Source organism: Myotis brandtii, unplaced genomic scaffold, assembly GCF_000412655.1.
Source record: "Myotis brandtii unplaced genomic scaffold, ASM41265v1 scaffold775, whole genome shotgun sequence".
Taxonomy (NCBI): Eukaryota; Metazoa; Chordata; class Mammalia; order Chiroptera; family Vespertilionidae; genus Myotis; species Myotis brandtii.
The window spans coordinates 470,950-477,939 of NW_005371106.1; the positions used below are offsets into that span (position 1 = coordinate 470,950).

Consider the following 6,990-nt stretch of genomic DNA (forward strand, 5'->3'; position numbering starts at 1 on the left):
GAAAGTTGGTTATAGGTCTTGTGAGTGACTCATAATCTCTGGAACCAACTTGTTCCCTCAGTAGCTCGATGTTGGGTTTTGGCTGAGAACAATGAGAGACCTACAGTAAATGTGGGGTTCCCAGAAACGCCTCAACAATGTTGCCCGTTACCATAGCTATTTGCTAGGAGAAATGTTTTTGGTAGAAAAACTTACATATTCCCTTCTCAGAATTTGGGGGGCAGAGCATCCATGATAGAGAAAATAATATGGGTAAATACAAGATCCAATAGAATAGACCCAATGGAAGGCCTGTGTTGCATCCCTCCTTTTAGTCCCAGATGGACATAACACTACAAAAAGGTAAAGGGAATTTGCTCAAGGTTTCAGTCAATGAGAGATGAAGCATCATTCTTTTCCCCACAAAAATGCATTCTTTATGTACAACCAGAAATATTTCATGCCCTCACAGCACAAAAACAGACCAATAAGATAATGTCCCTAAACCTAACCCTTGACCCTTGGCAGGTGGCCACTCTATATGCACTTTACTTACAACTTATCTTTTCAGTCTGGCCTCTGCTCCTGCTCCCGGGGCAGTAGGCAGTGAATGGGACACTCCCTGTAGAGAATGACCAGCAGGCTTTTCATCAGAGCACAGGGAAGCTGTGTTTGAAACGACTCTACACTTGTCTTAATAGGCACGACCCTTACTCTTGGGACGCATTTTTCACTGCCACGTCTGCCTTGTAGTCTGAATGAAGACAGTGATTCATTTGAGTTTTTCACATTCTCTCTTTCATTACTAGGAGAACCCTTAGGCCATTTATAGTTTGGACGTTGGCCCCTCTCACCCATTATTTATAAAAAAGCATGAACACTCTCCCTGTTCATAGGGGGGCCTGGTTCACTTTCACCCCATTTCCTTTTGTTCACAATGTCAGTATTTTTGTCTTCTCGCCTCACATAGATTATTTTTACATATCTGGTGAAATGGAAGTTCAAAAAGACCTTTGAGAGCCATTATCACGCTATGGCCTGTTAAATCACATAGCTTTGTCCTTTGTCTACCCACTTCTCATGTGTCCTAACGTGTTTTTCTCTGGTGAGTACAATTACAGGGAGTATATTTTGGCTCAGCCTAAGACAGCCAATAGCAGTTATGGGTGCCTGAAAAATAAATAGGGCTGCCTCCAGAAGTAGTGAGCGTCTTGGCCTTGGAGGTAGGTAGTCTATGCATTGGCCAATGGCCATGTGTCAGAGATAATGTTAGAGAGAATTCAGGCCTCAGATGAGGAGTGGCTCAACAGGGGCAAACATTTGGGTAAGAAAAGAAAAGACAAGTAAGACTGTCTTGCAGGGTTAGATGAGAAGATTCCTTATGTTCCTTTCAACCTTATATTATATCTAGATGCATGGATAGAGACCTCTAAGAAAAGTCTTAGTTGAAGCTTGTTTCTTAGAACTATTAACCCGAAGTGGTTTTTAGAGATCATTTTTGTGGAGCCTATTTTTTTCCCTAAAGAAGCAGAAAATGAGGCTCCATTTTTTTCTTCCTTTTTTTCCAAGACCACTGTGAAAGCAAAACAAATTTGGGTTTTTTTTTTTCTCAGCTGGAATCTATCTGTGCTATTTTGGGGACAAAAGACTCTCAATTACTTTCCCAAGACCACTGTGAAAGAAAAACAAATTTGGGTTTTTTTTTTTTTTCTCAGCTGGAATCTATTTGTGCTATTTTGGGGACAAAAGACTCTCAATTACTTTCTCCGACGTTGGGACTTTTCCAATTTAGCACATGACCTCTTCTTAATCGGTGGTTAATGTGGGGTGACTATCCATATATCATTCAGACCGAGGCACTTTTAAGTTCCAGCCTGTTCCCCAAGCCTAGCCACAGTTCCTCTTTGTGTCATGTGTTCAACAAATGAAAAGCTAATTGCAAACCTTAACTTCCTCTAGAACAGAGTGCTAGAAAGGGTGCACTTACGAATATGTAGTTTCAGATGCATGGGTGTTAAAAACCTTAGTCCAGTCGCTATACAACAGGGCTTTAGAATGGAAGAAAAACATGTGGCGGTATGGATTTATCTTTCCACTAAACACTTATTTGTTTTGAAATTATTTTACACTTAAACAGAAAATGTGCAAGTCAAGTACAAGGAACTCTAACATCCTCCAGATCCAGATTTCTCAACACTTAACATCTCATCGCATTGGCCCATCTCTCTGACTCTTTGTGTGTCTCTCTCTCAATCGTGTGATGTGGAAAGAGGCGTGGAAAGTCCATTCTTCTTATTAAAACCATCTACCAGCAGGAAGACTTGAGAAACGATCCAATAAGAAAGGCAGGAAATTGGAGAACAAAAGTATGTTTGTAAGCAACCTCTATATGTTGGGCATTGCTCTGCCTGCTTTAAGTTGTTGGAAGAATCCAATGAAGTGGGTATTATTCCCACCTTACAGATGAGGGAATGGGCTCAGAGATGATAAGCAACATGCCCTGGGTCACAGGACCAGGGCATTGGCTGTGCCTCAGTGTACCATGTTAAAGCTTCTCTTTCCACCACAGCACACCTTGTCATTGCAGAAAGAGTGTTCGCCTGGGAATGAAATTGGGCAAGCCACTTTATTTCACAGGAATTCAGCTCCCTCAACTGCAACATGAGGAAAGTCAGACTAAATGAATCTGAAGATTCCTTTCAGCTCTAAAGTCTGAATAATGTAAATAAATGTAATGTTTTTCTGGCTCACTGACAAAGTTTCTCAAACATGTTATTGTTCACCATCAAAATAGGAGAAACGGAACTTAGAGCGTGTTTAAGTAGCAAAATAGTTATTTCCTCCTGTCTGTTGGGTTTTCTACTTGGTAGCCTTTTTAAGGCTTCTATGGGTCCTTGACCTTTTGCTACTGGTCATTGTGCCTGAAGCTTCCGGTGTGGGGATAATTCTGAAGGATAGGGATTGAGTGTGCCTCTGATGGTTAAGTTGAAGGACTCTACTTTTTCTCATGGGCATGGTTTTGACCTCACTCTTGGTAGCCCAGAAATCACCCTGTTTATATACAAGTTTTCTTGTGTAATCCAATCCATCTTCAGACAGTTCTAAATAATTTTGAAAACGCCCTTCTAAATATTTGACTGCCTTTCTGAAACTGGAGTATGCATACCCCCAGATTTATGCAATGGTGCCCCAAAAGGCTTCCAAACAAGCCATAGTATAAATGCAAAATTAAAGGTCCCATACATTTTTTTTCTTAAATATATTTTATTGATTTTTTACAGAGAGGAAGGGAGAGGGATAGAGTCAGAAACATCGATGAGAGAGAAACATCAATCAGCTGCCTCCTGCACACTCCCCACTGGGGATGTGCCCCCAACCAAGGTACATGCCCCCGTCCAGAATCAAACCTGGGACCCTTGAGTCTGTAGGCCGACGCTCTATCCACTGAGCCAAACCGGCTAGGGCGGCCCCATACATTTTTAATCTAAAACTCAAGAACCCCCAACAATCTTACCATTTCTATGGGTCCTTTTGTTTTGCCGCCCCCCTCCCCTGCCCGCTCCGGGATCTGGAGTGGACATTCTCTCTGTTCTAGCATTAGGGATACTGGGGTGTGAACGTTTGAGATACAGTCATATTTAAAGAGTATAACATAGTGCCTAGTATACAGTATTTTCTCAAAAGTAGAGCTATTATTGTTCCTATAGGTATATCAACTAAATTCTCTTCTAATACAATATCCTAACCCAGATTTACCTTTTTCCATGTTTTTCTTTTTGTTTGTTTTGTTTTTTTACAATAGGAATTCTTTCAGCATTTGACTCCCAGTGAAGGCAGATCCAAGCTCCTCTCATTTATTCTGCATTTATCTCTTGGTTCTGAATCTCACTGGTTCCAAGTCTAATTCTTGGGAAGACAGTGACTCTAAAGTCACCAATATGTGACAAATGTGTAATGGCAGGTAACCAATCCCTCTTGAGACCTTTTTCTCCTGACTAAATATTCTTAGTTCCTTCAACATTTCTTTATATGGTTTTATCAGAATGATTCTCTGTCTCCCACCCCCCCCACCTCAAAAGGTACTCTGATTTATCTATATTTCTCTCAAAGAACTGATGCAATAGTACTGAAACTTCTTATTCATGTGTATGCTTTCTGATTAGCCTCAAGGCTGATAGAAGTCATCTCCATCTTACTGAATTTGTTCACTAGTACCAATTGGGAAGTGTGACAGTTAAAGTTATTTGGCTGCTCAGCATTTATTACCTCCCTCCCTTCCTCCCTCTCTCTTCCTCCTGGAGGTCTTGTGCTGACTTGAGTGTTCATTGATTCTTGGGGTTAAGGCTATGTCTCTGAGGGATATATATGGCAGGGGGAGAAAGAGAGAGAGAGAGACAGAGAGAGAGAGAGAGAGAGAGAGAGAGAGAGAGGAGAGAATGTCCACAGATAGGGTTTTAAACTAAATTTAATCAAAGTCTTAAGGACCCTCAGCTTCAGATTTGAAACTAGTTGTTCCTTCCCTAGAATTTAATATTACAGAGAAATTTTAATAAATTGTAGTTCATCTTCTTCCTAAGAATTGGAAGGATTACTTTGCAAATTGGGTCTTTCTTTCAGTCATTCTCAGCATGTGGCTTAGCTCATTCATTTTTCAATTAATCTATATTAACTTTCTTTGGACTTATCCACCAAATTGTAGGTGCTCCTTTTTTATTGAATAGTAATTATTTTGTTGGTAAATACATGGTTTCAGTGGCAATAATACAGTCTCCTGAACAGGAGACAATAATTAAATTAAAAGAATAATAATCAGAAAATCTGTGGCCATTAGCGTTGTCATGTAGAAATTCAAAATCACTCTGAGGCCAAATATCAAAGAAGTATGTCCTCTTATTAGGCCATGTGGAATAGGTCCACAGTACCTGGAATTGTAGAATTCTGTAAGTTGTTACCTTCTAACCAAATATGATCTGTTGGCACATAATATGACTTTTAAAGAAATCTGATGGACTATAGTGATAAAGATTTTGTCTCTTTCCAAACCATTTAATCTTTTACAAATATTTGATTTTGGATCACTTGGGCTTTTTGCAATCACAATGTCACCTCTTTGGACACCTTAAAAATGTTGACTAAGATTTTCTGCAAAGACAATTCTATCTGAATTTTGAATTTCAGGCTCCACTGATAGTCCAGAACACATAATAAACAACGTTACCAACATATGCAAAAGCACATACATCCTATTGACTAGAATAGCCAATAGTTGAAAGGTTTTTCCCAGGACACCATGAAGCAGAGTTCTGTGTAGACTCTGCCACCATTGGCCATAATTCTGTTCTACAATATTAGTACATTCAGTTTTGAGGGTAGTTGCAGGACTTCCAGAAAAAAGCGTCCAAAGCATGTGTCAAAGCATATATTGGTGATGTTATGCCCAGATTTCAGGATCCCCAAGAAACCACAGCAGGGAGCCAGCCATGTCCGATGCAAAAGCATAAGAGTCTTTATTCGAGCTAGCTCGATGCTATCTGAATTTTGATTTCAGGCTCCATTAATGGTCCAGAACACATAATAGACAATGTTACCAATGTATTCAAAAGCACATACATTCTATTGACTAGAATAGCCAATAGTTGAAAGGTTTTTCCCAGGACACCATGAAGCAGAGTTCTGTGTAGACTCTGCCACCATGGGCCATAATTCTGTTCTACAATACATTCAGTTTTGAGGGTAGTTGCAGGGCTTCCAGAAAAAAGCATCCAAAGCATGTGTCAAAGCATATATCCGTGACTTCTGGCTTCAGGGTTTCTCTGGCCCAAAAGAAGCCCAGGAGGCTCTCACCCAGGACTCTCTGGCTCTGGCTCTCAGAAGAGGTGCTACTTTTTTGAGGCCTGTCACCCACATGCTCTACCTACAATAGTGCTAAGGGTGGGTATTTGCCTGAGGGAAAGGAGAGTAAATGCAGCCAGTAGGGAGTTTGCAACCCTGATTATCCCTGGGCCCCTGAAGGCTGGCTGATGGCCTGCAGAGCAATCAAGTATTGTGATTGGCCTCCCTTCATGCTCTTAGCATCCCAGGCCTCACCTCCTACTCACCTACTGACACAATTTATTTTGTAAATATCTCTGGAAAAGTATTATCTCTCTGACTTCCCTGTGCCCTTGAGGGTGCTACTAGGTTTCTACCTCCATCCATCAGAAATGAATACCCAAATCTTAAATATGGTGGGAAGATAAATCTATTACAAATAATAATATGTTATAATACAAGAGCAAATATAAAATATTTTTGGGTTATCTTTGCTATTGTATTTATTGTTAGCACAGATGATGAGTTGACCCTAACAATGTTGACTTGTGCATTATATCAATAACTAGAGGCCCAGTGCACAGATTCGTGCACTGGTGGGGTCCCTCGGCCTGGCCCATAGGGATTGGGACAAAACCAGCTTTCCAACATCCCCCAAGGGGTCCTGTATTGTGAGAGGGTGCAGTCCAGGCATGATCAGGGCCGGGAAGGGACCATGGGAAGTTGGCTGGCCAGGAAGGGACTGCCGGACCCCAGCAGCAAGCTAGCCTACTGGTTGGAGCGTCTGCCCCCCGGTGGTCAATGGGTGTCATAGCAACTGGTCAAATGGTCGAACGAATGGTTGGACACTTAGCATACTAGGCTTTTTTATACAGGATTCCTCACTCCCTGATCCTTCACTAACTCCCTTGCTGAAACGATTTTATGTACCAGCAGTTACATTTCATCTGCTTTCAACTTAGCACTTTAGCTGTCTTCTTGAGTGTTATTCAACCATTGCTACCAAATGACATGTAGATTTTGAATTATATATTTACATTATCTTTTTGAAGCATTAAATAAAAAATGTAAATCAAATTTATTGGGGTAACATTGGATGATAATCCTATATAATAAAAGCCTAATATGCTAAGTGTCCAGTCAACTGGTAGGCTGTTCAACCAATCAAAGTGCAATATGCTAATGATATGCTAAGGCTGC

At 40.7% G+C, this 6,990-nt stretch overlaps 1 pseudogene; it reads right to left on the reverse strand.

Annotated features, from left to right (window-relative positions):
* Nucleotides 1-4,703: 4,703 nt before the first annotated feature.
* LOC102249300 lies at nucleotides 4,704-5,750 on the reverse strand (annotated as a pseudogene).
* Between the last annotated feature and the right edge of the window lie 1,240 nt (nucleotides 5,751-6,990).